A 17044-nucleotide genomic window follows, 5' to 3' on the forward strand; every position below is an offset into this window, starting at 1 on the left:
TGAGCATATAAGATTATTTTGGGGAATTAGGAGACTGAAGCTTTCACTGTTGCCTAGTAAACGCTCCCAGTGCAGATTTTTCTCCACCAAAGACTGCCTTTTACTCTCATGGAGATCTCAGTCGTTGTGTATAAGTCATCCACAGAGAGGAAAAATAACAAGGAAGAGCATGGATCACCCGTAAAATGAAAACTACTGCTTAGAAAGGTTTTCTGAGAAAGTAGTGTTATACCTTTGTGCCTGAAGCCTCATGATTCTTGGCTAGTTGGGGGAATGTTTTGGGTTGAGTGCACTCACTTTGGCTTTCCTGTTTCCCTTCCTGTTCTCAGTGGTGCCCCCATGTTCTCTCCTGCAGCAGCCCCCTCTTAACTGTGGGAGGAAACATTCCCATTGTGCTCAGACATCACCTTCGTCAAGAGACCTTCTCCCCCCTCTCTGTACTGAGTCTACCCACCCCACAGTCTTCTGGGAGCAGCTTTGTGCATGCCAGGGGGATTTGGACATGGGTTGAAATATCTCACATTCATATTTCCCAGAGGGATTTCCAATTTAAATTTTAGTTTTAGTGGTGAAATAAAAGCTATTTCACCAATCCTCTGCAGGGAAAGGGATTTTGGGATTCGTAGAATAAATTTGAGAGCGCTTTGGGACACCCAGTCCTTCCTCTTGTTCCTGGCCTCACAGAGAGAAGATTATGCCTGTCTGTTCTCTTGTGAAATGAAGTCTGGTGCATCTGCCATGAGTCTCTCTTGGTTCAGTCTTAAAAATGTTTGAAGACTTTGTCTTCTTTTGTGCTTTTAGAGCCAGCCTCTCTTGTTTTCTTACATAATACCTAACTGCCTGATTGCAAGTCTGTGCTAAGTTATAAATGATTTAGAATGGGCATATATACAGGAGAAGTGTTTGTGTGTGGTGTGTGCTTCCACAAAATCCACTTCACTTGCAGGATTAACTGGCTCCTTTAATGCTTCTTGCTGGAGGCACCTGGCTGGCTGAATGGTCGTTACTAGGGGAGGAACTAGGTTCCTCCTAGTACTTAGCGTGGCTGGGTTTCTCAGCAGGTATGGTGTGGGCTCATCCAGAATCTGGTTTTGCATTTGTGCCAAAACTATTTCTGTCAGTGTCATTTGTCATCATAATTATGTAATTTAATAAAATCTCAGATAAACCAATGATATATGAGGTTTTTAAAAGCGAGTTATTCTGTCCATAGAAAAATAGCTAAAAATAAAAATTACTGCCAAATTAACTGTAGGCAAGATGACTGCAAAAAATTGTGGGGGAGAACACTTTTTAGAGAATAGAAGGGTTATGCATTCCGGTAGCCTTCGGGGGTCTTAAGTTCTCACTTTACTTTATAGTCACTAAAAACTGAAAGTTTTAGATGGTCATTGATGAATTGGTTTTGCAAAAAACTATGTTGCCTGTGGACCTATACTCAAAAGAAAGTGTGTTAGCTCTAGAGCTGAAGTTTGGAAAATCAATGTACATCTTCATGTTTGGAATTAAAAGAAGCTAGTTAAAAGAAGCACAGGCACTTTTAAAAAATAGCTTCCCTCTTTAACTGATTGTTTTAATTAAAGAAAAATGAGAAGATAAGAGAGCTTTTGCTGTATTGCCCCACACACACATGACATTTTGTTCCAGAGAAGCATCAAGACCAACATGGCAGCAAATGCCAGACAAGGTGCTCAGGGCTGGACTGTGTGGAGGCTAGTGCCTGTCTCCTGGTCCAGTGGGTGGGTGGGAAGCAGGTGATGAGGCATCTAGTAGGGCCCTATGGATTCTGGCCCCCATGACAGCACTGGGCTAATTGGTAGACCCAGTGGGGACGACGTTTGTTGAGTGTGTTCAGGTTGGCTCCAGGCCTGGAGTTCTGTCTCCTGCAGAGATGCCCAGAGCCCCCTCTGCTCTGACCTGAGACTCAGCCAGTTTTGACCAAGTTTCCTCAGTCTCTCATACCTAGCAAAAGAAAGGCCAACTCATTTTGAAAATGATGTGTGGGTTCTCTGAGTTTATGCAGAAATTTAATTCCTCTCCTAAACTCTCCATATATACATGGCTAATTCCTATTTTTTTAATTTAATTTCTCTTAACCTTTCAGATTTAGACTTTTGTTTTCTCTTGATTTTTTGAATGCTGTGTACCATTTTCTGTATTTTTTCCCCTAAACATAAATGCGTTCATACACCCACACACACAACTGACATTTGCACTTGGTCTAAGACAAAAAAATGTCAACTGGACACCAAATATTTATCTTTCCAAACTCCACCATAAGTTCTTACATAATTTCATAAAGCTTTATATTTTTATTATATCTAAGTTCTGGCTAACAATGTTATTTTCAATCAGTCCCTACAAAGTACCGTGTACAGTTCAGTCAGGCCGGAGGTAAGTACTAAAATATCCCTGAGAACTACGCTGTGTTCAGTGGTGTGTGAGTGTGCATACCTGTGTGGCTCCTGGTATAAAGAGAAACATGAGTGGGTGGTAAGGTTGTTTCCTGCAAACACCCACCAGGCTAACACAAATGAGACATAATTATAGCGATTTCTGCCTAACTGGATGCTGTGTACTCAGCCCCTCTGTGCGGTGGTTTGACTTCTCACATCAATAATCCAATTTCAAATCATACTTTTTATGAGCCCACAACTGTGGGCTCTCATGGGTGAAATGAAACTGTCAGTTTCAGACATGAGAGCAAGTGTTGATTTTTAACACTGATGCTGTCATTTCTGGGTATGAGAATGCAAAGAAATATATAATCACATCTATGAAATATGTGTTGGTTATTAAACGTGTTACTCCTTAGAGACAAGTATTTTCAGGACCCTCGTGGGACACCAGTGAGGTGTGGCCAGACACTCACTGGGGTCTTTATTCTTCCAGCTGGGCTTCTGCCAATCACTGCCTTGGAGATGGTGGAGAGCTGGCCGTTACAGGCCAGGGTCAAATAGAGGAAGGACTGGAATCACTACACCTCACTCTTTTTAAATCATTTCTAATGTAGCTCCCTTACATCTATGTGAGACAACATCTGAATAAGGAGGATAATTTTTTAAAATATATATATTCTTAAACTTTGAAATATGTGACTTTACAGTGTTTTCAGGTGATAAAGTACATGTGTGGAGAAGTGAAGCTTTCCATTGATAAATGTGTCTTAATGAAGTGCTGTTTTCTGATAGAAAGCATTTTTAAGTGGCTTTTATTAGGTTTTAATCGAACTTGAGTGTTACTAATAGTGCCAGGAGTGCTAATTATTGCTTTTATGTAGTTAAAATACAGGGGACTTCAGTCTTCAGTGGTGCTAATTTATCCCTTCAGTGAATGTTTATTGAGTTCTAACTATGTACCGCACTGTTCTAGGTTCTGGTAATACAGCAGTGAACAAAACAGATAAATCCTCTGTCCTCAGAGAGTTTATAGTCCAGTGCAGGGAGTTGGGGAAGGGACAGAAAACGAACAAGGAAAGATATAGTGTATCAGATAGCAGTCAGTGTTCTGGAGTAAAATAAAGCTGCACATGGGGATTGCCAGTGGTCAGCAAAGACTACATTATTAAGGTGACATTAGAGGAGAGACCTGAATGAAGTAAGGGGCCAGCTGTGCACATCAGTGGAGGAAGAATGTTCCAGGAAGAGGGGACAGAATGTGCAAAGGCCCTGAGGCATTAAGTCCTTGGCAAGTTCAAGGTACACCAAGAAGGGCAAAGACTTTCTACAGCATAACCCGCATTTGTGTACTGGAAGTGATGGCGGGTCTTCTCATTGAGCTATCGATGCCCTGTCTGTGTGAGGCTGACCTTGGTGATTCATCACTTTGAAGTGTTAGTAGGGTATTCCCTTGCACGTCCATAGTCAGCAGACCAAGTTAGTCATAAGCCTACAGATACTTAGAATAACTAAGAGTGTACAACCTGTGAGAATGGAATCAAGGCCAGGAGCCTGGGCAGGGGGCCAGCTTCATGACCCTCTCGTTGTAACCAGCCCAGCTGAATTTAGCCCCGAACACAGTCAGTTCTTTTTTTTTGGTCTGTTCATTTTGCCACGTCAGCATAGTTTGCTTCAATTAAAGCACATTGAGCTCTTGTAAATAAAGGTGTAATCACTTTTTTATTATAATACGTGGCTTGTTTATTCTTTTCTAGTATCTCTTATCATTTAAGATTATTCATAAAAATTAGACAGTGTAATATCAAACTACCTGTGCCATGGAGGAAGCATCCAGCTAAATAGCTATGGATAAAATGTTTACGTACTTAAAAAATGGATAAAACATCTAGCAAGATACTCCCAAATTTGACAACTTATACAGTGTGTGATAAGGCCACAATTTGGTACTAGTGAATTTAATATCATTGATAGATTTTAATATCAGTTTTAACAGTAGACATTTAGATTTCCTCTAACATTTAATTAAATGCAGGTAGATTTGTAGGAGTTGTTGTTTTTGCTCCAAGATTAATATTAAGTTTGAGGTCCAGATTCAAGTAGCAGAAAATACATAAAGCAGAGAAAATATTGCGTGACTTTTGGTGTCTAGTACATCTTAATTCATTTGAAAAGTAGCATGCTACATTAAAAATACCTACATGATGGTAATAGTTATATAGATAGCACTCCTTAGTAGTAGGCATATTTACCCTCTAATATGTTTACCTTTCATCTTTTCAGAATAAATGATTATTTTAGCCCAATTCTATAAAAACATTTCAGTGTATTGTGATAAAAAAAGATTGTTACATGCCTCTAGTGCAAACAGGCAGTATCCAGTATGTTCTAATCAACAGCCATCAATGAGATGGATCACAACTGGACACCATAAGGAAGAAAAGCATAAAAATTTTTAAAGGGGGGGATATTTGCATTGTTAAGTAGCCGACGCATGCAGATGTTGTGTGAGTACAGGGTACATTGACAGGTAAGCGTCAGTGTTCGTCATGCACAGAAGCTCAGTCGCAGTTCCCAAGCTAAGGTGACATAAGGACATCTGTATAATATCGGAAGTCGTGGAGAATTGTAATGAAGCTCACAGGACATCAGCTACTTTGGCAGATTGCATTCACACAGGACACCTCAGGTCCTCAGGACACGTAAGCAAACTTGTCAACATTATTAACACAGTCTCTTTAATAGAGCCTAAGTTGTAAAACACCAGTAACTGAGCTTTGTCAGGATGACCAACACTGTGGATTGGTTGCTGAACAACCTCAGGTGACATCCTTCGTGGGCAGAAGCTCACACACCCCCAGACCGCTCGCACTAGGCTTCTGGGTAGGATTGGGTTCCTTTGTTGGGATGACTCAGGTTGGGAGCCGAGTCACCGCTGTGACGGGCAGGGCGTAGATGGTGCGTTTTTGTGGCAGGCTGTGCCGCTGCCTCCCGTAGCATCAGCCCCCAGCCTGGCACTGGCTGCCTGGTCTCGGCGTCACCGTGTGGGTCTGGAGTGGCCGCCGCGACAGCGCTTCCTGAACTTGCCGCTTCCTCATTGTCTTCTTACCCTTGAGTCGAGTCTGCTGTGAGTGGACCCCGGAAGGAGGGAGGGAGGGGTGGCAGGGGAAGAGAAAAGGACAGTGGAGTGAGACACGGTGAGCAAAGGAAGAGACTGGTAATGCGCCACACTGACTTACGTCAGCAGGGATGAGGGCACTTGGTTGGTGCACAGGCTGTTATGTTGGAGACGTGAGGTTGTGGAGATTGAAAGTGGAGTCGTAAGTGGTGAGTTTTGAACAGTAAGAAAGAGTTCAGAGAGGTTGTGGAATGCTTTAGATTGAGCTTCATGTAAGCAGTTTTTGAAGCAGGCAAATTTTGGGTCCAACCCTTGCGCTGCCCTTACTGACCTGTATGCAGGGACCACTTTTTTGCAGTGTCTGAATCTCTACCTCCTCATCCGTGTCACACCCGTACACAAATATCAATTCCCTCACCCTTGACAATGCCATGTTGGGGTGGGATAATTCTGGTGGGAGGTGCAGGGGGTGGGTGAGTGGGGGACTGTCCTGTGCACTGTGGGATGTTTAAGGACCCTAGCCTCTACCCACTAGATGCCCGTAGTAGCCTCCCAGTTGTGACAGCCAAAGGTCTCCTCTAGGGCAAGACAGCCCCTGGTTAAGAATCACTGGTCTAACCTTTGCAAAAGTTTGCAGTGAACTGGTTCTGTCCCTCTCTCCAGTCACATGACTTTGTAATTCAGCAAAGTCCCTCCCCAGTACTATTTTTTTCCTTTTTATTGAGAATCTCTTAAGCTGATACCAAAAATAAACAACTTGAATTGTACAATTCTAACCTTATTTGGCATTTGATTTCTTTTTTAATGAGAAATCTTTGAAACAAGACACCTGACCTGAAGGGAAAACTATACAGATTCACTTTGTTTAGAATACATTACCCCATTTAAAGAAAGATGTTCCTATAATACATAACAACTAAATACAAAATATTATAAAATTTATAAATAAAAGTATTATAAAATCATTTTATAATGACACGTGTAAAAGCTTGAATCTCATCAGTCATGGTATGTAGATTTTTTTAAAGTAAAAGAATAAATGAGTAGAATATAAAATTAAAAGTTGAATGAGCATGTCACCAGTGGAGAAAGAGGATGTATTCACAGAATCAGTTTCTCTCTGTTTGATGTCAATCAAAATGTACCACTGACCACCTTATAAAAGAGGCAAATGAAATGCAGTGCCTGTGCACTCACCCCACTTAATTCATGAGCAATAAAGGAAAGTAGACAGGGAATGGAAACAACAGAGAAAGACAAGTTGTAGTTGTCAGGAACCAAATCAGTTTCCAGTGGTGGGAGCAGAGTCCCAGAGCAAATTAGCGGGTCCCCTTCTTGGTAGAAACCTCCACCTGCAGCTGGAAATTCTCAGTTATACCTTTGTCCTCCGTCTCTAGCCACTCGGTATGTGTGGTTCATTGATTGGCTGCCCAAACCCTGGAGGATGTTCTGCCTCCTTGCAAACCCCCACTATTTACAGTAGGTTTCAACGCTTTATGAAGAGATACAACACTTTTCTACAAACAAACCAAGTATAACAGTTACTTTGAAATAATTCCCAGCTTACAGAATAGTTACAAGACAAGTGCAAACTAAGTACTCTTCTCTCATATTCACCAACCTTATACATTTTGCCATGTTTGTTCTTTCTATGTTCTCTCTCTCTCTCTCTCCCCCTAACCAATACTTCAATATTTATTTCCTAAGAACAAAATCAGTATCTTACAATAACAACTCTATAATTTTCAAATTCAGGAAACTTAATTTAATACTTTCATAAAATAGCATTGTACCAAATTTCAAATATTGCCAATGGTTCCAGAAAGGAGCTTTATGCTGTATTTCCTTCCTGACCTCAGATCCATCCCAGGCTCAGACATGGCATTGGGTGGTCTCCTTTAATCTGGAATAGTTCCTTCTCCTTTCTTTGTCACAGCACAGATGTTTTTCAGGAGTACAGGCCGTCATATGCCCCTGTCTGTAGTCACACCACAGAATGGTCCTGCCCCACTAGCTTACATGAACAGGGTTATTGCTGTCAGCTCCTAACTCAGTTGGTGTTACCACGTCAAGGGCTGAACTTGCCTTCCACGACACAGAAGATGCCAGGTTTGCTCCCTGAGGGCATCAAAGCTTCTCCAGAAGAGGCAGGACAGAGCTGCTGAAACATTGTGAAAACTCACACCTCCTGGCTCTTTCAGTTGGGAATTATTATAGAGGTTGATGTATAGTTATAGAGGTATGAATATGTTTTCTATCTGCCATACCCACTCCACCCGCAAGGCAGGGATGCACACAAAATTAAGTCAGAGGGGAGTGAGGCCAGCCCGTGGGAAAGGGCAAGGGAAGGATGGAAGGGCTGGATCAATAAAAGATTGAAGACGGTGGTGGTTATCCGTGGAAAACATCCTCTCCCGTCTGCCAGGTTGAAAGCTCTGTTTAAAAGAAGTGCTAATGAGATGTGAAAACTAGGCAAATCAGGGCCCTTTGAGTATGCTTTTGGCAGGAACCTAGGAAGTTACTCATTTTTAGTGGTTTCCTAACTGCTGTTTTGGGCAGTCCTATTGACTATCAGGGAAACAAATTCGTACATTATGAAATGTTACTTCTCCCCTGAATCCCGGCTACTAAACCACCAGATTTTTATTTACATTTCAAAAGGAAATGATTATTTTCTTAATAGATGCAATTTTCCCTTATTTTCAAACAATGTACTTAATTTTTTTTTAATTGAGGTAGACATTTGATTTCTTATTACAAAGCAATGCAAGCATAAAAGAAATAAAAAACAAACTGTTTAATAAAAATCTCTATTTTTAAATGCAAAAATTTGCAGTTAACATCTGGGTATATAACCTTGCTTTTTCTACGTATATGTGCATGTAATAATTTTTTCCAATATGACAAATACTCCATAACTGTTTTTGTTGTTTGTTTTTCATTTCATGTATTATAAATATTTTTCTATGTTGATAAACATTCTTCCAAATATATTTTACTGGCTGAAGAGTTTTCCATTTTGCAGGTATGCCACAATTAATTTAATCCATTTCCTTTTGTTGTGAATTTAGGATGTTACCAGCACTTTTACTATTACTATACTGAAATTGTTATAAATATCATTCATTATTGCTAGTATTTTTTAAACAAGTTTTCTTAAATATTTCCTTAGGATACATTTTGATACATAGAATTTACAAGTCAAGAAGTAAAGGAAGACATATTTTGACGATAATAGTATTCATACCCAAATTGCCCAATACATGCTTAAACATCCACTAAACATTGGAGTTAATCTTCTCTTAGAGTAACATCATTTTAATGGACCCCTTTCTTTCAGTATGTATTTCGTTTTATTTTTTTCTTAAAACAACATAACTTTGTCTCTATAATCAGATGTGAGAAGAAGCCTCCATCTCTTTTGCAAAGTAAAATAAACTCTCAAAATCCAGTCGCACGGCGGCCTGTGGCTGTCTGAGGTCTCCCTGCTGTGTCTGCAAATGCAGGAGGCTCCCCTCCTCAACGTGGCCTCTGTCCTCCCCCGGGACCATCCTCCTCCCCCATTAGCGGCCAGCCAAGGTCTCTCCCTTTGTCTCTTGCCAGCCCTTCCCTTCCTCTGAGAGCATAAGGCAGAGACACTTGAAGCTCAGCTTCTACCAGCCTGGCTGTCAAAGCCTTTTCCTCGTAAGGGAAGGTGTTCCCTCCAAGGCTTTCACTCCTGCTTCTGAAAGAATGCTTGTGTGTTCGGCTGTGTTCATTGTGTTGCAGCTTCCAGAGGCAAATGCGTTGACGCTGACCCATTGTTGGTCTGGGCGGGCTTCTGATTCTTGCTGCCATTGATTTTGTGGGAGTGGGGACTAAGCAGAGTAGGGAGTTAACTCTGGAAATTTCATCTCACGTTACTGATCTCGCTGTTCAGATTGGTCCACAGCTTCAGGACAGAAGCTTTACAATTCAACATTGTAACAAGTTGCTGGGTTTTCCCATCACATGAAGAGCTGAGGAAGAAAGAACACAGGTGGGGAGAGAATAAGTGATTTGTCTTTTCCTTTAGAGATTTGAGCATCAGAAAACCTGGAGTTCCCAGGGAAACAGCGATTCTATGGATGCTTTTCTCCAACCACCCACATCTTGTCTCCTTTGTTCCTCTCTAAGCCTTGCGATGTTTCAGTTCAATCCTAACCTCTCATTTTTAACTTCTCGCCTTCTCTCCAACCTCTTTTCGCTGACAAGAGGAGAAGTGTGGTCGTCCAAAGGAACATTGCCTGGTTTCTCTTGTCTTCTTACTGCCCTGTTTTAAGGTGAGGAAACTGCAGAGCTGCAGTTATCAGACCCTCATCTTCCTCTCATCTCAGCGGTCCAAGGCCTCACACCTGTACGTTTTACAGCTCTCAACAAAACTCAAAGCCAGGGGCTTCCCAACCTGCGCTTTCAGCAACACTGATCACAGACGAGTGCTGTTGATACTGCTGTTTAAATTCCGCAAGAGCAATGGTGCTGGAATTTTAGCTGCATCAGATCCACCTGGAGAGTTTACTAGAACACAGACTGCTGGACCCACCCCCAGAGTTTCTGGTGAAGTAGGTCTGGCGTGGGGTCCGAACTTTAGAAAATCTGTATTTCTAAGTTCCCAGGTGATGCTGATACTGCTGGCTTAGAGCTCGTCCTTAGAGACAAAAATCAGATGCTCTGATGCCACTTGTCTCAAATGTGCTTCCAGTTGTTTTCGAAACAAGGGCCATTAGACATGCCCGTCTCCTCTGTCAGGAATGTCACTGCTGCCGCCTTCCAACTAACCAAATCCGTAGTCCTTTAGGGCTTGCCGATCCCATTCCCAGATATCAAATCCGATCAAGCTGATTAACTGAACCGCTATCCAATTGAAATTAATTAATTAGGTTGATTGTCCTAGTGATTAATTTAATTCTGTTAATGATGCAGTGGTTGGATTGCTCTCTTCCTCTTTGTGGCTGGTGGGTGAGCAACGCAGGAAAAGGCAAAGTGGTGCTTCTGCTAACTGGTGTGAAAGCACCTGAAGGGTCTGCAGGGGTGTCCCCAGCTGGTGGGCCCCATCCCCAGTGCCCTGGCCTCCTCGCTATTGCTCCCCCTCCCTTCCAGACCCTTTAGCTGCTAAGATCCTCTCCTTGTCTTTGCTGTTCTGCTGATCATCCTGAGCTGCCCTCATCTGGATCTCACACATCATAGCTTTAAGCATTGCATCTTCCTGATTTTTAAATCATCTTCTGAGACTTCAAGAAGTCATATGCAGACCGTCTCACTCTCTCCCTTGTACCCCTGAACTTTCACATCCGCAGCTGTTATTTTTTAAAACTCTGTGCTATATTCTGAATAATTTCTTAAGGTCTATTTTTGTGTGCATTAATCTTGATTTCTGCCATTTGTAATCTTTTTTTCAGCGATTACATTTTTTAATCTATAGAAACATACAGTGTGTTTTTAATTTATGTGTTTCATTTCCAGAGGCTCTACTGGGTTAGTTTAAAGCCTCTTGGAAATTGTTTGTCTCTTCTTGTTCCTTGGTCACACTGTTGGCCTTTCTCTTAGTCATATGTACACACTGAACAGGCGTCTACCGCTGAGGTCCCTGTAGGCCCACTGCCTGGGAATCTGGACTATCACTCCTGGCCTTGTCTTCACTAAGTCCTTGTCTGATGGTGTGGGTTACTTTTCTTTTATACAGTGAACTCATGTTCCTTGGATCACTGGAGGTTCTTTGAGGCTCTGATGGAAGCCGTGTTCCCCCAGAGAGGACTTGGTTTGCTTCTGCCAGTTTCCTACGGTCACTACTAAAGAATATCCTTGAATTCTGGTTTCACCTTGAGATTTGCAGCGACACATGGGTTCCTTGAATTTAGGTTGTGAACCCATATAAATGCTGACTTAGAGTTCTAAGTCTAAGTTCTAAGTCTAAGTTCTAAGTCTAAGTTCTAAGTCTAAGTTCTAAGTCTTCCAGATCGTTTTCATGGTGGGTTTATTCCTTGTCAAATCTTTTACTGTGAGTGATTCTCTAGGGGGGGTCTCATATAGTTATATCTATATCTATATCTATAATTATATTATGTATAAAGAATATAAAATATACTTAAATAGAAATATATAATATATCAGTCTTTCGATCTGTCTGTGTAGGTTGGGAAGTTCCATGCTGGGGGGCCCCAGACTTCATCTACTGTCTCCTGCGTCCTGAGTATCGTTACAAGAGGGAAGTTCCGGGCAGCCAGGCTTTCCAGCTCCTGTTAGTGAGATTCCCATCTTCTGGGACTGCTTACCTCCCAGGATGTCTAGGCTCACCTGATTATGTCAGGAATTCATTCAGTGTTTATGTTTCTTACTTACCTTAATGTGAACTTGTTTGCACACATTGCTTATGTCCTGAAACCTGACTGAGGTGAGCTCTACCCAGAACAGGACAGTCAGGGCTGTTTGGAGGGAGAGATTAGCTGAGGTGCACACCTGCCTGGACTGTCACACAGGTGGTGGCTGTGCAGCATTGGTGGCCAGAGCCCTGGCTGGTCTGGTGGGAAGGAAAATGCTGACCTCAAGGGTGTCAGATTATCAGAGTCTGTTCCCAGGACCTGCCTCCCTTTTACAAGTAGAAGATGTATTTGGAATTCTTATATGAGTGTAGAGACTTGTATCCTCTCAGAAGCTGTCTGACAGCTTCTGGTGACATAAGCATTTCATAACAGAGATAAAATTGTGATTTAAAAACAAGATTTCCTCCCTGTTCTATGCTCCTTTATTTTGTACTGAGATAAAAATGTTTACCCAAATGACCAAGTTATCCTTTACTCTAAGGAGTGTCTACACATCCTGCCAGATAAAGGCAGAGTCACACGAAGACACTTAATAATAAAGTAGGAGATCTGTGTGTTCGAGAAGCACCAGGTTTGTACCCCTGCTTCTGAGATCTGCTCAGTTTGAAGCCGTTACAGGAGGTAGTGAGTGAAATGCCCCTGCTGGGGGTTTGGGGTTACGTGTTAGCAGCTCGCTGCCCCTCCACCTGGAGGAGAGAGCTAGTGGCTGCTGACACTTTCTACCCTGCATTTGCGTAGGGATTAATGGCGCACACGGAAGAAGCCAATGGAAAGTCTGAAAGAGGAAATTTACTCCAGCAAAGTGATTGCCCATTTCGTGTTAAATGTGCGTTTCTGAGAAGCAGACTGTTTGAGAGCCTTCTGCAGTAAGGAATCCACGGGCCCGGGGAGGCCGATTAATGACAACTTTTAAGGCCACAATTCACACACACACACAACTGAAGGTACATGAAAACAAAACAGGGAATTTAAAAAGGTGATACAAATTTCACAAAGCTTATTTAACATTTGGTGGTGTTGCCTTTCTTTTTCCTTCACAAACAAGGATGAATCCAGCAAACCATGGTTAATATGAAGCATCAAATACTGAAAACATATACATCTCTTAAAAAAATTAGCAACATAAAATTCCCATGAGTTAACCCCTTCTCTGTTCCTCCCCCTCCCCTGAGACCACCTCTCCCCCAGATGGGCTGTGGGTCCTCGGCTTCGGCTTCAGGTCATGACCACATACTCTTTGCTCTGACCAAGAGCCTTTTCCTGTCTGCTGACTTCCTATTCTAGAGAGAAATATTCTTTTTACACACAGACTGTGCATGTTTCTTCTGCTCCTGAAAGTTACCATGTAAGAGAAACCCATAGGGTCTTGACCCTTTCCAGAAGCTACATTGGAAGGAAGTATTTCTTCCATAATTCTTTCTAGTCCAGTATATTTGTAGATCCGTGTATTTGGAGATGCATGGGGTCCTGTCATCACACCATCATGTCTCCAGGGCTCAGAATTTCCAGACCAGCTTGAGATGTGGGGGCAGGCGAAGAGCAGGGCTTTTCTCTCAACACAAAGCCGGTGTTGACGTTCTTGCTCTGATTCCCCAGAGAAAACTCGTACTGCTGTTGGAGAACTGGCTCAAATGGATAACATATTCTTCTCTGTGTATTGTTTCTGGTATACGTGTGATTGATTGAGTGGACTTGGTCTACTGATGTTTAAAAGCCCAGTTCTAAAAACCAAGATTTGCAACAATGGGGTCTTGAAGTCCGGTGAAATGTGGGGAGGGAGACAGCAGTCAATGTCAGGAAGGTACTGAGAACCCCCGCTGTGCTTGGGTTTAAGTCCTAGCTCCTTGGTTCACCAGTTGTGTGTCCTCAGGAAAGTTACTTAACATCCTTGTGCCAAAGATTACTCTTCTGTCGTCCGATTTCACAGGAGTGTTGGGAGGATTAAATCATAGATTCAGAAAGTGCTTACAGTGGTGCCCAGTCCATAATAAGTAATCAAATATTAGACATTATTGACTAAAGTATTATCCTGATACAGAAGAAAGCAAACCATTTGTATTCTTCCTATCAGATACCTTTATGTATTTCATTATGTTAAGATCAGGGGAACAATTCTGAAGTTATGGCAAGTAACATTACGAATAAAACACAGATTCATAGAGATTATGTAATTTATTCGGGTTAGGAAGTGTGTTGACATTTGGATTCAGACCTTTAAGTTGCCAAAACTCAGGACAACCCTCCAAAGTATGTATAATCGCCATCCTTACATTACAGATGAGGAATCTCAGATATACATTGTTTACAAAACTTCCCCACGAAGCACGGGTAGCAAGTGGGGCAACCAGTTTTCAGTTAGGATGTTTCTGACTGCAGAGCATCACATGGCTTAACATAAGATATATCACAGAACTCAAAAGTAGCTTCAGCACTAAAGAAAATGTATCATCACGTGGATGTAGAAGTGTGGAAGGGGGGTATTTTTTAGGTCTATTATTGAGGGACCCAATAACATTGTCAGTGGACCCTCTCTGCCACCCTCACTGAGTGAGCTAATCCCATCACAGCTGCAAGACGACCATTCCAGGCTTCACCTGTCCGTTTGCACCAGTGACCAAGACTAGGAAGAATGCCCCTGTATCATGTTTCTTTTTGAGAGAAAGAACACTTCCGCCAAAGAGTTCTCTCACATTTTATGGCCAATGTTAAGTCACATGTACTTTCCTCAAGTACAACTGATTATGTGAATAAGATGGCTTTGATTGCCTTACACAGACTCCTAAAGATTTTCCCCTCAGACTTTAGAGAGACAGGGAAAAAAGGGGGTAGGTAGTCAATTGAGCGGTGTGTGCCTTAGACCAGGTGTGAACCAGGCAGTCTGATTAAGCAGAGTGGTTATCATGCCTGTTATTTTCTTAGTTGGGAATGTGGTTTGGGAGTCCCCAAGAGAGCCCTCAGGTCCGACAATTCCCTGGAAGGACTTACAGAACTCAGAAAAGCCATTTTACTTTTATGGTTTATTTCAGCAAACAGAACAGACTAAGGTCAGAGAACAGAAGGAACTCCCAGGGCAGAGTCCAGGAGAGACCAGGAGCCAGCCTGCAGGTGTCCTCTCCCTGTGGAACTGTGTTCTCCAAGCAATGACCTACAATGACATGCCTGCAGTATCGCCAGCTGGGGGAGCTCACGAGCCTCGGGGTCCAGGGTTTTGATTGGGGTCAGTCACAGAGGCATGACTGACCACCCACGCGGCTCCCCATAGTCTCCAGCCCCTGCAGAAGTCAAGCTGCTCCCACCACGTGACCCAAGGCTCCCACCATAATCACACTGAAGCATAGACTCCCTGCTGTGGCCCAAGGCCTCCAGGTCAACAAAGACACTCTTATCAGGCAGGACATTCCAAGGGCTTAGAGGTTACAGGTCAAGGACAGACTTTTTAATATGCAGGTGGGGACACCCCAGACCTGCTGACTTCCACTGTACTGGTGATAAAGCCAGATGAAAACTATGTAGAGATGTTTTCGGTAAGGGACACACATATTCATCTTCATATTTTATACGAAATCCTCTTGAGATGGAATGATTCAATTCTATGTATTTTAAATATGCAGATAGATCTCAGTGAATATATCTGTTTCCTTTGTTTCTGTGATCTTCACTGCATGGTATTTTAATACGTGTAGCTGTTTGCGTGCTGTGCATTAAGTAGGTCCTTAAGAAATAGTATCTGGTGATTATACTGTGATGCACACATGGTTGCTGAAAGCAGAGTAAATGTTTTCACAACGTTTTCATGTTTAAGGGTAATTGAATGTTTTCAGATGGACATAGAATATCTTTATCTCTTAATTTTGGAAAATTTGTACCTTTAAAACATTTATATTTTTTAATTAGGAAATATCTATATACCTTTTCAAAATTAGAATGGCTATTAGTGGCTAAGGATGAAATATGATTTTTGTGTGAATGTACAACCAGTGCAGTTCTCCACTATATTTTGATCCCATTGCATTGGTTTTTGATTCTGAATTGGGAACAGGCTTAGATATACATGTCAGATTTTATTTGCATCATGCGGGGGGAAGAAACATCCATTAACTGTCAAGTCTCACCGAGTTTTCCAACTTGTCCATCTGAAAGAAAATATGGCATTCCCAATAATACCTTTTTTTAAAAATTAAAAAATTTTTTTTAATACATCTTTATTGGAGTATAATTGCTTCACAATACTGTGTTAGTTTCTGTTGTACAACAAAGTGAATCAGCCATATGCATACATATATCCCCATATCCCCTTCCTCTTGAGCCTCCCTCCCTATCCCACCCCTCTAGGTCATCGCAAAGCACGGAGCTGATCTCCCTGTGCTATACCACTGCTTCCCACTAGCTATCTATTTTACATTTGGTAGTGTCTATATGTGGATGCTACTCTCACTTCCCCCCAGCTTCCCCCTCCCCCAAATACCGTATGCTAACGCATATATATGGAACCAACAATACTTTTTACACAATGCGTCTTGAGTCTCTCCACCTGCTGGACCTCCAGGCTATAGATTATAAACATACGTTTGGGTGGTATTTTTCACTGTCACTGTAATTTATATCATACTCTACATAGACATTTTAAGTCATGTTTTATGAGAAAAGAAGTGTTCATTATATATTATTTTCAAGGATTTATTAGTCTGTAATTTCTTGAGTAATAGAAAATTAGAAGAAGATGGAAAAAAAAAAACATGTCAGCGACTATTAAATAGAAGAGTGATTGGGTACAACAGGGCACGGAGTTTAAAACTAAAAGTACCAGATAATAGGATATTCACTAAGGAAACATAGCTCTCGGGTTTGAAAGAACCCACTTATCAAAGTGTTTTTGTTTTTCTTTTCAGAGTGGAATTTGTACTTCTGAAATGATAATTATAATTTTTAAAGCCTCTGGCTTCATTTCGTCATCTGCCCCTCTCTGAGAGCTTCTGTCTTAAAGCAGATGACTGAGGAGAAACGCAGCCTCTAAAGAAGGAGTGACATGAGACAGCGCCCTCTTTGCACCTGGAAAGGGAAAGCAAAGGGAGGTGGACAGGAATGAAACACAGCAGTATAGGAGACTTGATCACACACGTGTGCGCTCACCTTTTTTTTTTTTTTCTTTAGTTTGAAGTTTTAATGTCAAAATAAGGTCTTAAAACAATCCT

General features: G+C 41.8%; 1 protein-coding gene across 1 annotated transcript in view; it reads left to right on the forward strand.

The window, feature by feature from the left end:
• The window catches only part of CSMD1 (CUB and Sushi multiple domains 1), a 1818880-nt gene that overhangs the window by 1266859 nt on the left and 534977 nt on the right, over window positions 1–17044 (forward strand). The window lies entirely within an intron of this gene.

This window comes from Eubalaena glacialis, chromosome 20 (assembly GCF_028564815.1).
Source record: "Eubalaena glacialis isolate mEubGla1 chromosome 20, mEubGla1.1.hap2.+ XY, whole genome shotgun sequence".
Lineage (NCBI taxonomy): Eukaryota > Metazoa > Chordata > Mammalia > Artiodactyla > Balaenidae > Eubalaena > Eubalaena glacialis.